This window comes from Pinus tabuliformis, chromosome 8 (genome assembly GCF_031772625.1).
Source record: "Pinus tabuliformis cultivar Carrire ecotype Pingquan chromosome 8, CPIR1, whole genome shotgun sequence".
NCBI classification, from domain to species: Eukaryota; Viridiplantae; Streptophyta; class Pinopsida; order Pinales; family Pinaceae; genus Pinus; species Pinus tabuliformis.
Genome location: NC_142294.1, coordinates 599,524,177 through 599,545,250, shown reverse-complemented (window position 1 = coordinate 599,545,250; position 21,074 = coordinate 599,524,177).

Here is a 21,074-nt window from a genome sequence, read left to right as displayed (position 1 = left end):
CCCCATGGGACATGCAAGATGCCTCTTCCTAAAATATTAGCCTGTACAATGGAATGCAGAAGTGATCAGTCAATGTTTCCATTACTCCTTTATAACTACACTCCAAAAGAAACTTGTAGTAAATGTGCATGGTGGGTTCCTTTGGTGACTAGTCCCAACTCAAGCCAGGAAAGGAGTTTTGAACACAGCTTACATCCAACAAGTAAGTAGACATGTAGAATCTGGCTTGCTTATCCTTGGGAGGGTTCTTAGCATTCTTCACATGGGTCCTCAATCGTTGAGCCAGCAAATCCAACCTGTTGAATGGTTTTCCTTCATTCACAACTTGATTAAGAAAGAATTCCCAACATTATATGAAGGTCTCATTACTACTCTTACCATATATAATACAACATAATATTACCAACTTAGTACTAGTATGTTTTCTTGAGAGATTTGGTATTCAAAGTGTTTATAGGTGTTTGGCAGAATTCAGAAGGATTTTTCACCCAACTTGCATCGATATCCTTTTTACTCAACTTGTTGGTGATCACATAGAAGTGGGAATCCATGTAAGCTTCTAGAAGTGACAAATCATACAAACCTAAAAATCATGTGCCATAAAAGATTCAAGCCTTTGTCCACTGGCACTGTTGAGATTCATTGTCTTTTTATCTATATGGGATAGTATCTAGCTAACAATGTGTGCACATGGAAAAATCAGGTACCTGCATGCAACCTTCTGTAATCCTGGCCTTTGGACACTGACATTCACCTATTGGTCTTCTAGATATTCTTTGAATATTTTTGCTGAGAACACCTCGTTCACCTTCTACAATGTAAAGTATGAATATTTCTCTATGAACAACTCAGTGTCTGAGAAAATTGGAAAATTCACTAGAGTACTCTCAACTTCCTCCCAGGTGTTGCTTGATATAGTTTCCTTTGAGATAGATCTCTTGGGATCCATAGTGACAGTAATTGATGAAGAGAACTACTTAAAAATTGCAGTACCTATAGAAGAAAAATGCACTCATGAAAAACATAAATTAGCTTAAGAAAACTAACTCATAAAGCAAGACCAAGGCAGCAACCACAAGACTCAAAGGGGAAAACATGCAATTTATAGGTTGACAGAAGAGATTGACTTCATGAACTATGTATTGCATAGCCTCATTAGTTAGGGGAGAGGCTTGAAGCTTGAGACTGCACTCATCTTGGGAAAACTGTGGGAGAGACTATGCATTGCGTAGTCTCAGTGGCCAAATTTGAGGATTGAGCCCTGGAACTAAAAAATACACACTTGGGCAAGACAGGGACTACACATTGTGTAGTCTCATAGGCCAAGCATGAATCTTGAGCTTTGGAGTTGTGTAATGCCCAATTGATCATGGAAACTGTTGGCCAAGTAAGCGGAAAATATGCCTAGGAAGAGGATCGGAAAGTGGCAGATATCAGTGATAGTGTAAGTAAGAGTGAAAATATGACTAAGGGAAAGATAGATGAGTGAAAATCAAGTGCAGAAAATCAACATGAGAGAGGAAAAACAAGCATGCATAGGGAGTCCCTAAAACAACGATCACTAATGGGTAAAAACAAGAAGATGATGACACACTTGTAAAATGAGAATAAAGGATCAAAAAAACACTTGTAAAAGATAATATAAGATAAAATAGTAGAAACTATGAAGAGAAACAAGTGAAACAACACTCACAAAAGTGAAACGAAAAAAAGAGATAGAAAAAGAAACAAAAAGCGACAAAAGAAAAAATCACCCAAAAAAGCGCCACAAACTCAATCGAAGGTTGCTTGATCTCCTTAGGAGGGCTAGAGCTCTAAGAATGAGTGTGAAAATGAGCTTTAATGGTGCCTATTATATAAATCTAGGTTGGTTATGGTTTCTAATGCACATGCCTAAAATAAAGGAAAAAGAGCCACTTGTGTGAAAGCCATAATTAACAACTTAGTGTAATAAATTGGACATCAATTGGGCAACTCCTATTTTTTAGTGATGCGAACTCTTCCTTTTCGGAAAACTACTTTTATCACATTGTCAAAGGAGATTGTGCAATTCCCAGACTCAAGGGGTTGGGGAATTGCTTTCCTTAGTCAATTTCATAGTTTATAAGGGAAGGATGGCTCTGCATAATTTCTAAGCTCTAGGTCGGGCTCCTCTCCAGGATCGTGCAGTTTCTAAGGTCAAGGTTGGCATGCCTTCCTCTGTTGCATAATTCAGATCCTGAAGGTTCATATACCTTCCAACTTTGTGCAATTTCTGAAAGGAAGAGTGACAAAGTTGCAAAGTCAAGGAAAGAGATAGCTTGTGTATGAAAAGTATCAAATCCAGATCAAAACAAAACATCACAAGCACTACATGAAAGATAAGTCCAAAGATAACATGAATACTTGATGACAATGAATACTGAACTCCTGTTGATAGAAGGTAGGCTCCAAAATATAAGCATGGGAAAGAAATTAAAGGGTGGTTGTAGCAGCTACAACATATTTATATGTCACAAGGGCATGAGCTCAACCTACCCCTCTACACCCTATTATCACGGTTGGTCCTTTCTATAAATGGGACATCAAATTCAGAGAGGGTCGACCTATCTATTCCAATGGCCATAAATACATTATCTGTGTTGTTGACTATTTCATCAAATGGGTTGAAGCTATGCCCACTTTCAATAATACCACAACTACTGCAACCCTCTTCTTTTTCAACCATGTAATCTCTCAATTTGGGGTTCCAAAACAATTTGTCTTTGACCATGGCTGACACATTGAAGATGAGACTTGGCATGATCTATCCTCACTATTGTGTTTTGAACATCAATATTCATCGTCTTATTACCCCCAATGGAATGGACAAGTTGAATCCATCAACAAAATTATTAAGACCATGCTTCAATGAACAATGAATAAACATAAGACCAACTAGAATTTAATGCTCTTCCATGCATTGTGGGTCTATAGAACTTATGTTAAAAATTCCACTAGGTTCACTTATTTCCCTTGTTCATGGAGATAAGGAATTCTTACCAAGCAAGTGTAAAATTCACTCCCTTCATTTTACAGTCGAATTTTTCCCAGGAACCAAGCCTTTGGAAAGAAGGCTCATCATGTTGGAACATGCCAATGAATATCATTGAGTTTCATTTCCAAGTATAGAAGTAGCTAAAAAGTGCACCAAATCCTAGTATGATCGTAAGGTCCACCGCCATACCTATCATGAAGGCAATCTTGTCCTCATCTACAATCAATCCCATGATGTCTCGGGACATGGAAAATTTGAAGAAAGATGACATGGTCCTTATATAATTTTTAAATGTTTTGGAAAGGGGGCATATCTTTTAGAAGGCCCAGAATATGAATTCTCACTAACCCTCGTAATGCACTCTACCTAAAGAAATTATACCCATAGTGTTTACCTCTTGAATGCATATTATTTATTTTTCATTTCACATTCTTTTAGGTAGGTTTCATATTTCATCATAGATTTTCTTCTTGTGCCTTTCATATGGATCCATCATCCACAATGTATATTGGCATGCTGACGGTGCGAGTCGCTTCTCTAGGAACCTAGCCTCGGTAGATTGGTCCATTTTACTCCTTTGTAATCATTAGTCCACTACAATGGTATATGCATTGGATTTGCCACCAACAATCAATTTTAATATGATGCAACTATAGGTTTGTTAGTCGATGCCTTTGATCATCACATCCTTCACATTCATGTTTTTCATAATTCTTTGTTTCTCGTCATGCAATTGAATGGAGTTTATGATGTATGTAACCCTATCCTATTTAGAAAATATCTAAGAGTTACGCTTCTAGCATGTGAATTTGAATCTATTTCATTTAATCATGTTCATAGAGCCCAAAATAACTATGTATATATGATTGCAAATAACATTCTAGATTGGAATTTATCACATGAATCCTTAAGAAGGAAACCTTGAGTAGTAAATGATGACAACATCATAAAACCATGCATAATAATATTATGTATCAAAACATACATAATAAGTGTTTAGAGTCCACTATTCTAAATACATTCGGAATTTCCATATCATGTTATAAGCATACATACAAAACTAGAGGAACCTACACCCCCATACCTAATCATTATCCTTTGGAGGATCTCAAGCCAAAGGGGCCACTCTCCATCCCATAGATCATTGATAGTCTGACCGACCATATTTGCACATATCAGAATCACTCAGCAATTAGAGGGAAGATTTTCACACACATCCATGTACTAATCCTCCATTTCATGCCATGCACACTCTGTCACATCACTTAGTACTATGTCGAGCCTACACCTGATGTCCTACATGTGCTCATCACTATATGGGCTTTGCTGAGATGTGGATCCACCCTGATCTGTAGCCTCATGTGTTGTAGGTCACTCCAAATATCCTGTTAGCCTCACCAATGCTATATATGCATGTCATATGTTCAAACATCAGTACCGTATACATATTCTTTCTAATATATGACTGTAACCAATATATAACATCTATCACTTATTGTCCAGTCCCTATGCTAGTCTTGGAAGAAGTGGTAGCTAATGATCCCTTTGGAAATTCATCGTAGAATATGGATAATCATCTACGTAGATATGAAGTTGATCCCATTGGGTGAAAAATTCAAGTTGGAACACTTTTCTGACACCCCATCCTCCTATTTGTCATAGTAGTTGTCCCAAACGACACACCCTGGGCCCCTATGGCCCCACATCAAGGACCTGCACATGTGGTCAGAGAGTGGAGATCTTCTCAAACAAGAATGAGCACAATACTACCCCAAATGAAAAGTTCCCATTCATCATTCACCTGCATAGACTCAATTGGTGTTTCATCATTATTAATAACATTTGGGCCCACCCATAGTATGTCCCTACGAGAACACTTTCCACTAGAATCACTTGCCCCCTAATGACTCGATGGAAAACATGGCTACTCGATATGCACATCAATTTTATCTTCGTAGCCCATGTATCCAGTAGCTCAAAATATTGTATCCTAATACTCAAAGCCTTTATTCAAGTACCTAGCATTGAATGACACTCCACAAACTCCTCCACATGCCTCCCTCGAGGCTTCACTATATGTATCTCACTAACCATCCCTAAGGGTGGAAATCCCATTAAAACGTATATGTCCTCAATGGTTATCTTGATCTCCTGGCCTTGTATCACAAATGCCTCTTAGTATGCATCCCATTAGCTCACTATTCATGATAATAATGGCTCCCCCTCATCAATGGATTCTCAACAAACTTCAGCAACCCATACTGTGCAAGAGCCCCTTTGGTTGATTGGTTCCCTTGAACCTGAGAGTGAAGACCATCAAAATATCGTTCTCACCATAATAATTTGTTCTCTGCCATAATAAGTCCAAGACCATGATCCTTTTTCAATTAAATAGCACCCAAACATATTTCTAGACCTAAGGTTCAACTTATAGGAGACCCTTGTCTTCCTCCTCTCACTGGGACCCCAACACAATTTTTCTTTCAAAATCTACACTGGGGCAAAATTTTTTGCGTCTTTCCTAATCTAGCCAGTGCAGGAAATGGCCAAACAGCTACAGTATAACCTTGAGGAAAGACAAGGGTTTCACTTATCGAAATAAAACCCTAATCTAGAAATCCAGTCTATAGAAACTTATGAGTAGGGTTAGGCCACTAACCTAAAAGTTGCAAATCCAAATTCTAATAGTTATTTTGTTTGCTATGAGCTCACTAAAATTTAGGGCTCTCTCCCTCTCTCCATATTCTCCAACAACACTATGCACTAATGAATCAAAATTTGGAGCCAGAATCCCTTTTATAGGAAAACCCCTAATTTTTTCCTTGACCATTACGAGAAAAATCTAGCACAGTTTAATGAACCATCTAAACCATTAGTAAGAATTCGCCAAGATCTATAATGGGTATCTCTTCAATTTTGGTTATTTGATACTTCATCAGGAAGACAATTTTTCCATGAGGTCTCACTTTGCTACTTATTAAAATAGAATCCCTTCACATGAGTATCTCATACATTAGAACCATACCACTTTGTATTTACTCATGTCGACATATGCTTCAAGTTTCATCATCATTAACAATTTTTTACTCATGTTTTAATGGTCCCCATTGGGCCTCTACCTTGTGGTAGCATTATTGAGTCACCCTTGTTCAGAGCATTAAAGATGAGTCACCCTTGTTCAGAGCATTAAAGATGAGTCACCCTTATGTCTCATGGAGTCTATTAAGTGGCCCATTGTGTTATGAAACCAGCTCACAGAAAGATATAAAAGATAGATCAATGCCTTAGAAATAAGCCTCTTCGAGGGGGCAACCTCCTTTACATTACACAAATGAACAATTCTTAGATGATACAAATGACAAGACCTCCTTTCTATATATAGGAGTCTAAGGGGTCATAATATAATCAAAACCGACATAACAATAATAATGTAAGGGCACAATAATAACAATAGTGAGCTTCTATGGGGCATAATAATAAGCATATGGGGACTACATGGGTACAACAATATAATAAGGGGGTTGTACTAATAACAATAAGGGGTTACACTAATAGTATAGGGGCCTAACACATTGAGTCTTGTTATAATATATTATTCCCTCTATGTGTTGCACTTATCCTGTATTTCTCCTATTTGGCCTCCAATTATCCTAATCTATCTTTGAAAATCCTTCGCTTAAGTAATTAACTATCCCCTCTTGACCTGTGATAATCACTGCGAGGTCAAATTTTCATATTTCACTCTAAGAAGGGAAGTCATGCATTTACCTCTCCCCTTATTTCCCTATCATCATCCCTGGTGTAAGTCTTTACTAGTCACATTACTATGATCCTCATGCCCTTGTTGAAGACGTCTCATTATCTCAACTCTAGTGGGGCCCTCTTATGTCAACTTCAACACCTTTATTCTAGGAGAGTGGTTTAGAGGGTCATGTACCTTGGTTCCAGCCTTCATCATTGTTTGGTTCCTCGGATTAACCAAAGGTAATCATTATTACCTTTGACTTGGTTGTTTCTCATGTGGCCAACTTCATCTCATTTAACACGATCAAGGATCATACACTTGATGGTCCAAGTGCTCCAACATATTATCTTGACATTCACCGAGTGTCTGTTCAATGTTCCAGACCTCATGAGGGGTTGGCCCTTCAGGTAGCCCCCCACATGCCCAACACTAAGCATATCACGATCCAAACTTAGATGTAGTTCCATAAATTTGACTGGCTTAGTTTCCACCAATCGAAGATAACACAACATGAGCCTCTCCTTAGATAGTTCATTCAAATCTTCAGAGCCCTTTCTTTATTAGCAGGGCGTATTCGGTTGTGATCTACCCCTCACATTATCTTGGGGGAATTCCATCCTATGTAGTTAGTGCAACAATTTTCATTTTATTAGTCTTTGCCTCTGTCTTCGATGAACATATGTATATTAGACTCATTATAACATTGTATTACTTTCTATCCCATTACTGTTAGCACATTATGTATCATGTACTATGATGCTCAGACCCACATTGTTGGTTGCACCATTATTCTTTGTACTAAGTTATCTAGGCAGGTATGGGTATGCCACCCACACCACATTGAGATCATGTACTCACCATAAAAGGAGATTTCTATATGGAAAGTAGATCTCACCACCCCTAGTTTTATTTCTTCCCTTCACTGATTTAGTTCTCTCTGTGTGTGTGTGTGTGTAACTTCCCTTTGGCGTCTCTTGAAAGTGAACCTACAATGTATTTCAGTCATACGATGTGCTCCTAACACTCATACATTGGGGGGAAATCTGTTATCACCTAAAAAATGATCATCTAACCATTTCTTACTAGGTTGATCGAAGTACACCTTGTGGAATGTGTTTTTACATGTTAAAATTCACTTTCACCTTAGAAAATAATTTAGAGAACCATTTTCCTAAATCATTCCTCATTATTACCCAAAGAACTCCATGAGAATAATAAAATAAATCATTATTTATTTATCATTCTCTTTAAATAACTATTAAATCATTATTTAATGATTATTTCTAACCATTCTTTATTTAACTGCTCATGAATAATTAAATAAATCATTATTTATTTATTATTTCATATTTATCCCTTATTTCTCTCCTGAGATAATTATTAAATCAATATTTAATAATTATTTCTAATTTATCTTTGACTTTATCCCCATAAAGTAATTAATAAGTCATTTGTTTTTTGTTAATTACTTGAACCATTTTCTAAATAAATATATTTGATCATTTGAAATAATCTTTCCCTCTCTAAAATATAATAAAATATTCGTAATGATTAGATCTTGATTTGGTGTAATATTTTTTTATTATTTTTCTAGATCTAGATCTATCCTAATATTTTATTATAAGAAGAGCAATTTTCTCCTCTTTCTTTATACATGTCCATTTCATAATCATGACTATTGTATTATAGCATTTGAGCTCCCAAATTTGAGTTCAAGCCACCATCACTTCCTTTTGCCCACATAATCATTGAAAAAGAGAGTTTTAGTTGAAGCACATGGTATCAAAGAACCCATCCCATGGAGGGGGATGTTGTAGATTCAAGTCCGTATATTCTCCTCATTAGGTGTAATATACTTAATTTCAATAAAAATATAATTTTATGTCCATTGGGTTTTCACTCTATTATCTTGCTATTGTCTACTTTTCTATTTTGTATAACTTCTCTTTTCAAGGTTTTTTGTCAGGTATTTTGTAGATTTGAAGAGTGTTAGCAACTTCTCCACTTATTTTTTTGGTTGTTATGGTTATTTGTCACTAATAACTAAAGTGAGGGTTTTTGGTACACCATCTAAAAACTTTCATACTAATAGCCTAGGGAAGGAAAGAAGGCATAGATGAAGGAAGTCAATTCCACTTATTAGATACAAATCATCCACAATAAAATTGAATATCTAGAGCATCAAGGCACATTGGTTGAACCAACAAAGCTAACTGATTGTGAAAGTCCAATACTTGGTAGATTTGATGTCTTTGGAGGTGAAATCCAAACAATTGGTAAAATGTTGGTCAATATTCAACAAAAACCTTCAATCACTTGCACCAATCATCTACCAAATGGATTTTCCAAAGGTACCTATCTAGGAATGATTGATAGAACTAACCCCTCCTTAGCGCAAGTTTCATATTTTCAAGCCAAGCATATCATAATGTGTCCAGACACCTTAAAAACACACAAACATATAAGAGATCAACTTGGAAGGGTCCAACTAGTTGTCATGAGAGAAACTAAGATGCAAAATTCATATCTTAAGTTCTGTCGACACGACACAAGAAGCATCATTCCACCAACCTACAACATTTGTTAAACAACCATCCTGTGAGTAATAGAAGTCTCAACCATCGTCATCACCAACAAAATGACTCCCTACCAACCAAAATCTCTTCTCTTCTGCTCTTTCTACTCGTATTTTTATCCTTTGTTAATTTTCTCAATTTTTTTAAGTCTCCAAATCTCCCCCTTCTTTAGGAAAAAGATGGAATTAAGGGTGGGGAAGATGTTGGACAGACTAGTCGACTTAGTTGACTAAACCAGTCAAGTTGACACAAAAGATTATATTGTAAGTCGGTCGACTCAACAGTTAAGTCAACCAACCGAACCAGTCTAGTAAAGTCAGTTCAGATGGTTAAATTGTCATAACGGTTTAGACATATTACATCTATGCTTCTGAATGACTCTATGTACTAATCTTGATTGGTTGTTGAGGATATTTAATATAAATGCTGATTTTTTGGTTCTCCATTAGTTTTTGTCTTTTCTCTCTTCCTTGCATTGCATATGATTATGTAGTTTACTTGTTGTTCCTTCCTACTTTTAACCAATGCATATTTTTTGCTAGATTACAATTAATATCTAATAAAACTCACAATACTTTTCATTAACAATGAAAGAATAATTACAATGGATACTTAGTTGTAATGCTCCCTTCACCTCTTTTTCTAGAATAAAAGATTTTCCACGTATACAAAATTATTCTAAATTAGAAAAGTGCATCTCTCCAAATAATGCACTCTAATTGTGCCAAGAATACTATAGACATGCCAACACGTATCAGGCATATCCCTCCATGCGGTGACCATATGATAATTAATTTCAATCATACTCCTCTATATGGAAAATGAAAATCAACACATGAAAAGTAATTAACTAATTATTTAAATGCAAGTAAATCACTAATGACTAATCGCTACTGAACTAGTCAATTTGAGTGAATTACTAAAAACAGAAAGTCCCTAGAAGGAAGAAATGATGGAAAGTTATCGCTAATGGATAATAGCTTAAAGCAACAAAAAGACTAACATATGTTATGAGTTGTACCATTACAATGAGCATTATGTTTCTAGTATGGCACATGCAACTAATATAAATCTTCTATGAGTTCCTTTTTTTCTTTCTTTTATTTCTCTATTTTTTTTTTTTACCATGCTGAATTAATAACTCGTTGGAGTTATCTCAGTGAGGCCTAAGATCAAATGTAGAGGTTGACTCTATAACAACAAGAGAATATCCAATACCTCATAAGCTAGATATACCAAGAATTTATGACTTAGCAAAAGACTGGTCTCCACGAGGGTGGGGGAGCCTAATCCTTGAGCTATATGGCAAGATTTTATGGTTCAAGTGGTGGGGATGTAGGTCTTGCACAATCCCCCAATAAAAATTATTCATTGTGATAAGGTTAGAAAGATACACACTTTTTAAGAATAAGACCCCAAAAATATGAGTGTGTTTAGAAAACTTTCAAGCTTTCTAAGTGATAAATTATTAGTATATTTTACTTAAATAAATTATTAAATATAAAAAATTAATTGATTTGATGTTTAACTTAATCGAAATCACTATAATGAGTGTACAACTTCCCCATATATATATAAATTATAAAAAACTCTATCGAAGAGGTTGGTAAAATTATTCTGTCATATCTTATCCAAGTTTATTAAAGTTCAAGGAAGATGTCACAAACTACTAAGATAGCATTGCTTACGCAACCTAATATAAATGGTGATTGAGAGTCAAGCATCCTACTTGGGTATCACTTATAGTTAATTTTATAAAACAATTCACTAATAAAGAGCCCTTTAAAATATAAGGATAATAATGGCTTTCAACGTAGTATGAATAGAAGGTTGTCTTTGCTTCAGGAGACCTATGATGATTCACTTGAAATTAATAAATCCTCCTTCATCCCTTTCCTAACACGAGGTGTGAGTAAAATAACAAATAATTTAATACGGGAAAGTCCCTAACACGAGGCAGACCCACGAGAACCTACTAAAGCAAAAATAATTTTTTAAAATACACAATCATGAGGGTGCTGGTTTTCATGCTTTAATATAAATAAATAATAAGACCACAAAAAGCCGAAACGTGGGAAAGGCCAATAGGAACCGTCAAAAATATACACAATCAACGGTCAATTTGTCTCATGATTATATATTAAATAATCCAAGCACAATCAGGGTTGTTCTGGCTGCGGAATATCCTTTGGAGCGTTGAGGGAACAACGGGCTTTGCTCTGTTTCGTGCCGTTTCTATAGATCTTTCCGTTGGTCTTTTCTGCAGGCAGATGCGGTTGATTGTGGCAGTGATCTTGTTTCTCGTCTGATTTCGAGTGGAGAGTTTGAGGGGGCGGGGAAGGAATGGCTTCTTGTGCTGATCTCTTCCTCATTTCGTGCCTCTCCTTTTGTATTGGGCGGTCAAATCTTGCGTTGTTTTCCGTTGCTTGTCTGCTTTGTGCTTTGGTGCCATTTTTGCACCTTATAAATGGGTTTGCCTTGTTTTCTGGGCATTATTGGTCTTTCGGGGCTATATTTGGTGATTTATTTATGCAGATTTGTATGTGGCTCGGTCCACGCTTTTGCATATGCTTCTTGCATTCGCATTATGTAATCTCTTTTTTATATGAATATATTATGCTTTTTCTTCGGAAAATGAGAAAATTAAGTCATGCCATTGAGCAAAAGATGTCTAGGTATAAAGGCAAGTGATGCTGAAATATGGAACTAATAATAAGAACAATTCGAGTTGAATTAGATAATTAATTAAAGGATGAGTTTTTTTTTTTTGGTTTATGAGATAGAAGATTTCCTCAAGGAAATTGTATTTGAATAAAGAACCTTCTTTAAAGAAACCCATCTTCAATCATTCTCCGTATAAATATTTTATTTATTTTTTAAAAATCAAGATAATGGATAGGGGAGAATTTTTTCAGAGTTATTAAGTGATTGTATTAAGTGAAGTCTAGGTTTGGAAGGACCCTTTAAAAGAGTTGAACATATGCCATGAGATTGTATGAAAAGTGGTTTTTTTTTTGTATTACGTGTCTTATTTGGATTGACCCTCTCCCAGATTCCGAAGATATTGGTCAAATGATTTTGGATAAGGACACAGTCTTAACATATTGGTTAAATGATTTTGGTCAAGGACATTGGGCTCTTTGCTACGAGGTATTGAGTCAAGAAAGTATTTAATTCAACTTACAAAACGACGATAATATTTTTGGATATTTGTGTGTATATATCCGTGGTCTTTAAATTAAATTCTACTAAATGGGAAATATTAGCATATTTACTTTATCACCCAGTGAGTACCATTAATGAGACATATATGGTCAAGGTTTTGCTCTCAGCGAGACGTTCAATATTCAGATTTCTCTCCTTTTAATATTAAAAATTATTTATATTAATATGGTTTTTTTTGTTAATGTAAATTGGGATTTATATATCTTCGTATATCACTAAAAAATCATTTATAAAATTTATTAAAATATAAATAGGATTATATTAAAAATATATAGTTACTCTAAAATATTATTAAAACACAAAATTTATTAAATTTATAAATTTTTTAATTTATATTTTTTTTAATTAATTAATCGTTAAAAAAACATAAATTATATTAATAATTATAAGTAAAAAATAGAAATAAATATAATAAAATATTCATATAGGTTATTGTTTTAAACTTAATTAATGATATAAGGTCATCATATATTATTGCTTTAAGTATAATTAAAGAATAAAGTTATTGAGGATCCTTGTATCAAGAAGAAGTAAAGAAAAACACCACACTATAATAGGAAGAAGTCCAACATTCAACATAGTGAAAAATGTTGTTACTATATTTATATTTATGGACTAATCACAATCAATAACAATAGGACCAAAGTCCAAAATTAAACAACAATTGATCATGTTATCTGGAATATAGATAATGCCATAAACACAACCCCCCTTAGCACTATCAAAACTAAAATTACTAAATTTAGAGAACCGATATGTCAAAAGTCATACTGGTTAATTATAAAAAATGGCCCTAAATCTTATCAATAACCATGAGGGAAAAAAAGAATTGTAATGAAACATTGACATGGGAGGAAACATTTACACAGACCTTTTTTTTAAGCATAAGTAAAGATAGAAAGTAACTACAAGTAAAGAGATATAGTCAAAATGGTCCCTCTTTTCAAGCATAAGTAAAGAGACAAGACACCATGAGCCCTTTTCTTAAGCAAGGGTATAGAGACAAAGTCACCTTGACATAATAGGAAGGAGTCTAATGTAGGAAAAATGTCATTGTAGTATTTTACAATTGAAACCTAATGAGTGACAATATGCCGAAAGTCTAAGGCTAGCTAACAACTCATAATGTTATCTAGGATATAGATAAGTCATAAACATAAACTTATAAGGACTATCAAAACTTGAAATTTCTAAAATTTAAAACACGAGTATGTTAAATGTCATGCTTGTTAATAATTAAAAATGGCCATAAATCTTACTAAGAAGCACAACAGAAAAGAAAAATTAAATACAGTGAAACATCAACATGGGCCTTTTTCTTAAGCATAGGTAAGAATACAAATTCACTTTGGGTCATTATATGAAGTATAGGTAAAGAGAAAAAATCAGCATGCCATAGTAGGAAGGAGTCCCATATAGAGTAAATGCCATTACAACATTTTGGGGTCAAACACCAACAAATGATAATAGGCCTTGTGTCTAGAATCATGTAACAAGTCATGGTTTTTAGAGAGCTCAATCACCAACATGTTTAACATATGTGATGACTAAATTCAATTAATTCTCATTGTTGGAGTCTAAGTATGTGTTTTTTTGTCTCGAAAGGGAACTTATCATTATGTTGCTCAATCTAGGCTGACATCTACATAGATCAACTTTGTGACACATAGATCCTTGTGATTGAAGTATCATTTAAACTTTAGAAGTCACAAGTATCAAAGTTGGAAACGTGTCATTTGTTTCTATCTTTGGGGTAGATAGTAAGCTCAACTTCTATTATGGCTAAACCCAAGCCATCAACTCCCTCACTGAAGTGGTTTTCTAGCATCACAAGTCATAAGCATAAAAGTGGGAAACTTTACATTTCATTATTCTAGTTAGTGTGGCTAGTAATATCAACATTTTTTAAGGGTAAATCCCCACAATCATTATAGGGAGAAAATATATTTTTATAATAGAAAGTTGCAAATGTAAAAATTGGAAGCTTCCATTTTAATTCTCAAGATGGGATGTTTAGTAATATCAACATTTGTTATGTTTGGATCCCAATTTTCATTCGAAAAAAAATTGAAACCACATCTCACTACTCGCACTAGGCTGGTTGGCAAGTTTAATATTTGTAAAGTTTTGATAATGAACATAATTGTGGGATTGCTATGGATTTTAAGCCTCAAAAGTTGAAAGCAGTCTAGTTGAAAACATGGCATTATATTGCTCACATTGGGTCCCTAATAAGCTCAACATGTATGATGATGGGATTCCAACTATCATTGTTTAGTCCAAGTGGGTTTTTAGCATCAAAAGTTCCAATTTGAAATTTTTCATTTCATTACTCATGATAGGGTTTCTAACATGTTCCACATTTGTGAAAATTGGATATCAACTATCACTAACAAGCTCAAGTATATTTTTAACCTCAAAAGTAGCTAGTGCCAAAGTTGTAAAACTTTGTCGCTTTATTACTCACGATGGAGTGGTTAATATGGTCAGCCTTGATGATGCTTTAATCCCAATCATCATTCCTAAGTCTATGTGACTTTTCATTCTACGAGTTTGCAAAATTACAATTACTAATGAAATGATTATCCATCTCTCTTTTTCTTTATCCTTTAAAGAATGTAAAAATTAAATATAATTAAATCTTTGCATTGAGAAACATTTTATAAAGTAGTATGAAAATATGACATTTTAAAAAATTAAAAATTATTCATATTTAAAAATTAAAAAAATACAATTTAACTTTTTATATATATATATATATATATATATATATATATATATAAAGTTTTAAATAAATTTTTATTTATATTAACCTACTTTAAATGAAACCACTTTGAATTATATCAATACATCTATATCAATCCGATGAGATTTACTCACAATGTCAAGGAACAAACCACCTTGAATTCATATCAATACATCTGTATCGATCATGTGAGGTTTATTCATAACGTCAAGGAACAAATAATTTCGTTGAAAGATAATAATCACAATGGCATAAGATTCAATCCTTGGGACAGACTTGGTCATTTCATGATGAAAATACTATTAAATCCTGATTAGAATTGGTCCTTTCATGATGAAAATACTATTAAATCCTGATTTATTATCTCCCACTTTTTATCTGTGCACTTTGTCTTTAGTAACAATCGCCTCTTTTCCACCGATTTTGCATATTGAAATTGAACCTATAAGCAAAGAATTGAAAGCGTAAGCATGCATTTTCTCTACGCATTGTGGGTGAAAGAAATGATCGAATATTCCTAGAATTACATGGAAAATTCATATGTTAAAGATATGGATCAATGGAAATAGTGAAGAGCGAAAGTATTATGATTCATTACCATTTTTGAGTTTCAAATAATTAATATACAAGGAAACATGGTTGTTTAAATGAGCTCCAAGCATTGGTCTTGCCAAAATAAGCTAAATTTTTCTATCTGTTAGTATCGGACGGAAAGGAGGACTACCACAATGTTGTTGAATTTTTTTTTTTATTTTTTTTTAAAGCAAGGTCACAAATGGAATATAGCAACATACCGTTAATTTGTAATTTGAATATAATTTTTTTTAATGAAAAATGTATTATATTATATATAAATAAAATTAATTTTAAATTAATTTTAAAAATGAAATTTTTGAAGATACAATTTTTTCAAAATATATATATTTTTTTCATGATTTCCCCTTCAAAAAAAATTGTATCTTGACCTGATCTTTATATCTACTTCATAGACTCAAGGTTAAGGAGGATCTATCTGGTGTATTAAATTGGAAATAGAAATTACATTTTATGAGTAAAGATGTTTTTTTGTTCAATTTAGATTTCCACCTCAAAAGATTTGATGGATTTCTAGGTGTTTTTTTTTAAGGCTAGGTTGTGTTTAGATTGGGCTAACTTTATTGCACTTCTAAGAACCATTTTCCACTTCAAAAGAGATTTGAACCTTCAAAGATTCAATTATTGTAGAGGCTAGATAGATTTGGGGTTAAGAAAGATCTAAGATGGTATATTAAGGTGTAGATAAAATATTAAATTTTATCTTAAAGTATATTGAAAAAAGAAATTAACTCAAAGAGATTACAGAAAAACACATATAAAAACTAGAGACAAAATATTGGCGGAAAAAGGCTGAAGCCTCATGCTTCTCTCTCACTTTCATACATCACAAAAATAATTGAATATAGTGTTACAAATAAATAGATGAGAGATAGTGTTCTCAAGATAGTGCGTGCTATCTTAGACACTTTTGGTTGAGATAATTTCTCCTTTGGTTGAGATAATTTCTCACCAGACACACACCAATATAGGAGTTACCTAAACTAACTCCTATCTTAGAGGAACAACCCAAGAGTTAGGCACAAATTCCTAACTTGGAATATTTAATTAATTTATTTATTTTTGGATTTATTATTGTTTTATGAGAGAGGCTAACATTCCCCCCTTCAATGATAAATCCAAAATAAGAACGAGGAACCATCTTCCAAGCTCTCATGTTGATCTTCAAAAACATTGCCTGAAAAAACCGCCAAATCTGGATGCTGGAAAAAAGTCAAATCTAAAGAGAACATGAATCAGCTGCATGCCTGATTCATCTCTGAATGTTGCTTGACAACTCCATCACGTGCCAAGCCGCAAAAGGATCCAACAGTCCTTTGTTTGAAAACAGCATCCGGTGTCCACTGACATAATTTGATGAACGCCCACTGGCGTGTTTGCTGATGATGATTGCCCACTGGCTGAAGATGTCGAAAAACAACTCAATGTTGTTTTTGCTATGATCAAAGCTGCTCACTATTGCTTTGGTTGTCGATCGCCCACTGGCGAATTTGCTGATGCTCACTGCTGATGACAAATGCCCACTGGCTGATGAAGATGCCCATTGGCTACTTCGCTAATGTTGTCAAGACTTTCAGTCTGACAACCACTTGTCAATTTCATTGACATTTCCCCCCTTTTTCAGCTGAAAGGAGAGACAATCTTCTCCATAATATATTTGAACTCCCCCCCTTCAGGTGTAGGAGAGTTTCACTGTTGTACTCCCTCATTCAACTGCATGAGAGTACCATCATCTGTTCACTGTTGGCTGCACTATGTGTGATTGTAGTCGGTTGTAGAACTGAGACAATCGTTTGACTGTGGATGACCATTCCCAAGGATCAATCCATTCATAATGTATCTTCAATCTGGCTGACTTTTATTGGTTGCGACATTTTTCTGAGGAATGATTGGGCTTGCCACAATGGAAACACGGATGGAGATCAAAACATTGATCTTCCATACGACCGGCTCTTTGACAATGAGAGCATTTCGGTTGGACATGAACTTCAGGTTGCATGCAATTCTGTTTGTCTGCAATTTTCTCAGAACCTTCTGAGATGAGTTGGTCAAGAAATCCTGCACTCACAAACTTAATTGGCTTGGAATAATCTGGGATATGTAAGTTGGTGTCATCAGTGACATATCCTAAGCCTCGTCGATTCTTGTTATTTTGAATCTCTTCCCAGGGCTTGATGATGGGTTTGGAAGAAATTTGAATTTGATCATGAACAACTTCGACACTTGAAGTTGTTTGGATGAGTGATTTGGAATCAACATCTTTATCTTCATCTGTATGGTTGAATGACTTAGAAGAAGCACTCTTTTGTTGCAGCTCATCTCTTTGTAGTTGCGACTCTAGTTGAAGAAACTCAATAGTTTCATGTGTTTGTCGTAGATGCCGTGAAAGATCAGCAAGAGTTTCTTTGCTGATGTGCACCATGTCTTCATCACTGGAGATGATCAAACTATGAAGAATGTGTAACCATTGAATATGTTGCGCCATCTAAACTTGCTCACTTGAAATTAGGCTCGCTTGTCGTAGATGTCGTGCTTTGAACTGTTTCACTTGATTTTGTTACTTGAATGACAAGCTCGTTTGTTATGGGACTTGAATGGCATGCTCGCTTGATTTGTTGCTTATTGTACTCGCTGAGAACACTTGCTAGAGTTGTAGAACTTTCTTGCTTAAACTCTGGAATTCACGCTCACTTGATGATGATCGTGTTTGCCTTACTTGAAGGAATAGCCACGCTCGCTTGATGTCGATCTCAACTTGCTTGATTTAGAGTTGAATTTGTTTGGTTGCTTTTATGGTTGCTGCAATGAACTTCACTCTGGCTCACTTGAAGGTTTTGAACTTTGTACTGTTTTGACGCAAATTGCTTGAATGAATACTCACGCTCGCTTGCAAGAGATGTGAACTTGTTGCTTGTTTGCTTTAGAGTTAAAATTCATGGACTCACTTGAGTGTCGAACACGGTCGAAAATGCACCCAAAAAGCTTACAATGATTTCAATGACTCACTACAATGAATTCAATTTGACTCAACTCAAGACTTGGGTGTCGGTTTCAACCGAGAATGCACCCTTACAATTCAATGTAATTTGAGTTTGATTACAAGTTCAATAATGTTGATGTACACTGTGCTCTGAAACGTTGAAGTTTACAGATTCATTGACTTGAATGTAGTGATGTAGACTTTGCTTTGAAATGCTAGAGTCTGCAGATTCATGAACTTGATTGTATTGAGTGAATTTGTTTGTTGAGGTAGAATGCCGATGTTGAAAACTTTGATGAGTTGTTGTATGTGTGATCTTGATTATCCTTCCTTGCAGCTATTTTGTTACAGGTGTTGTGCTTGCTTGCATTGAACTTTATGTGTGTTAAATGAGATCATTTATGTGTCAAAACTAGACACAAATAAAAAAGCAACAACATGAAGTATAAACCATCATCAACACACTCTTCGTGTACCTAAGATCCCCTTATTCAATTTCGGGCGGATCTAGGACACAATCACCACAAAAATGATATCTTTATTAAACTTTAGAGTACATAATCGTTCAGCTTCACAACATCTTCATGGAATCAAAGTTCTAGAACTTTTTGAAAGAAAAATGTCTTCAGAAAATTGACTCAACCTTCTAGAAATAAAAATATTCACTTATCTCTCCAAATACACAAATAAATTTACCTTATCCCTCCATTACAAAAGCTTCATTATCACACATATGTGATTTCCAATGTAAAAATCCCCACTTCACACTTATTACTCCCAAAAATAAAAAATAATTTATCACATGTTGAAATATCACTCAACCATATTCCACTCCTTATCTCTCCTCAAAGTTACTTATTTAATTAAAAAAATGCCTTATTTCTCCCCAAAAGAAAATCACTTATTACCCCCACTCACTTATCACTCCCATGGCCTCTTCCTCACACAGTAGAAATCACTCAAACATAAACTAAACTATGTGCTTTCACAACCTTTACGCAAATCTAATTATTTACAAAGACTCAGGCATCACAAGTTTCACATCTCCCTGGGATGGGAGGGAGTTAATCCAGAACAGGCTTTGATACCACATATTGAAAAAACAAATTAACTCAAAGAGATTATAGAAAAACACATATAAAAACCAGAGACAAAATATTGGCGGAAAAAGGCTGAAGCCTCATGCTTCTCTCTCACTTTCATACATCAAAAAAATAATTGAATATAGTGTTACAAATAAATAGATGAGAGATAGTGTTCTCAAGATAGTGCGTGCTATCTTAGACACTTTTGGTTGAGATAATTTCTCCTTTGGTTGAGATAATTTCTCACCAAACACACACCAATATAGGGGTTACCTAAACTAACTCCTATCTTAGAGGAACAACCCAAGAGTTAGGCACAAATTCCTAACTTGGAATATTTAATTAATTTATTTATTTTTGGATTTATTTTTGTTTTATGAGAGAGGCTAACAAAGTAAAGATGTTTTTTTTTTTCCAATTTAGGTTGTTTCCATTTGGTGCCAACTATTATTGAACTTCTAAATATTTGATTCCTTCTATGCTTGAGTATATATGTTCTCTCTTTGTCTTTTTAAGGCTAAGTTTAGGTAGGCCACCTTTATTGTATCTTGAGAGATTTGATTGTTCATGATTCAAGGTTAAGATAGATTTGTGACTAAGAATGTTTTAAGCTAATATATTGAAGTAATGATAGAAACCAAAATTTTATGTCAAAGTAAATATGTGTTTTTATTTATTAAAATAAAAAATAAATTTTATATTAAATAAAAGATTTATTTGTAAGAATAGAAATCAATTTTTTTTTAAAGTTAAAATGTTCTTTCTTTTTCTTTTCTCTTCTTTTTTTTTCCCAATTTACAAAATGAATAGGTTGAGACTAATCTTATTCTTAAATGGAAAGCTAATATGTCCCAATAGTAAGATATTTTCACCATGATTATACAAGATCAATATTGGATGGAAAAATGATATACTTCAAAAAAATATCTCCCAATAGTAAGATATTGTCCTTACAATTATGCAATAGTGAATAAGTATGGATATTTAATAAATAAGATGTTGCCCATACAATTACATAATAGATAATAGATCAAAAATGATATTTATTAAAAGTATAATCCTACTATTAACTCCCACCTTAAATCAAAATTATCTTAAAAGTGAAAA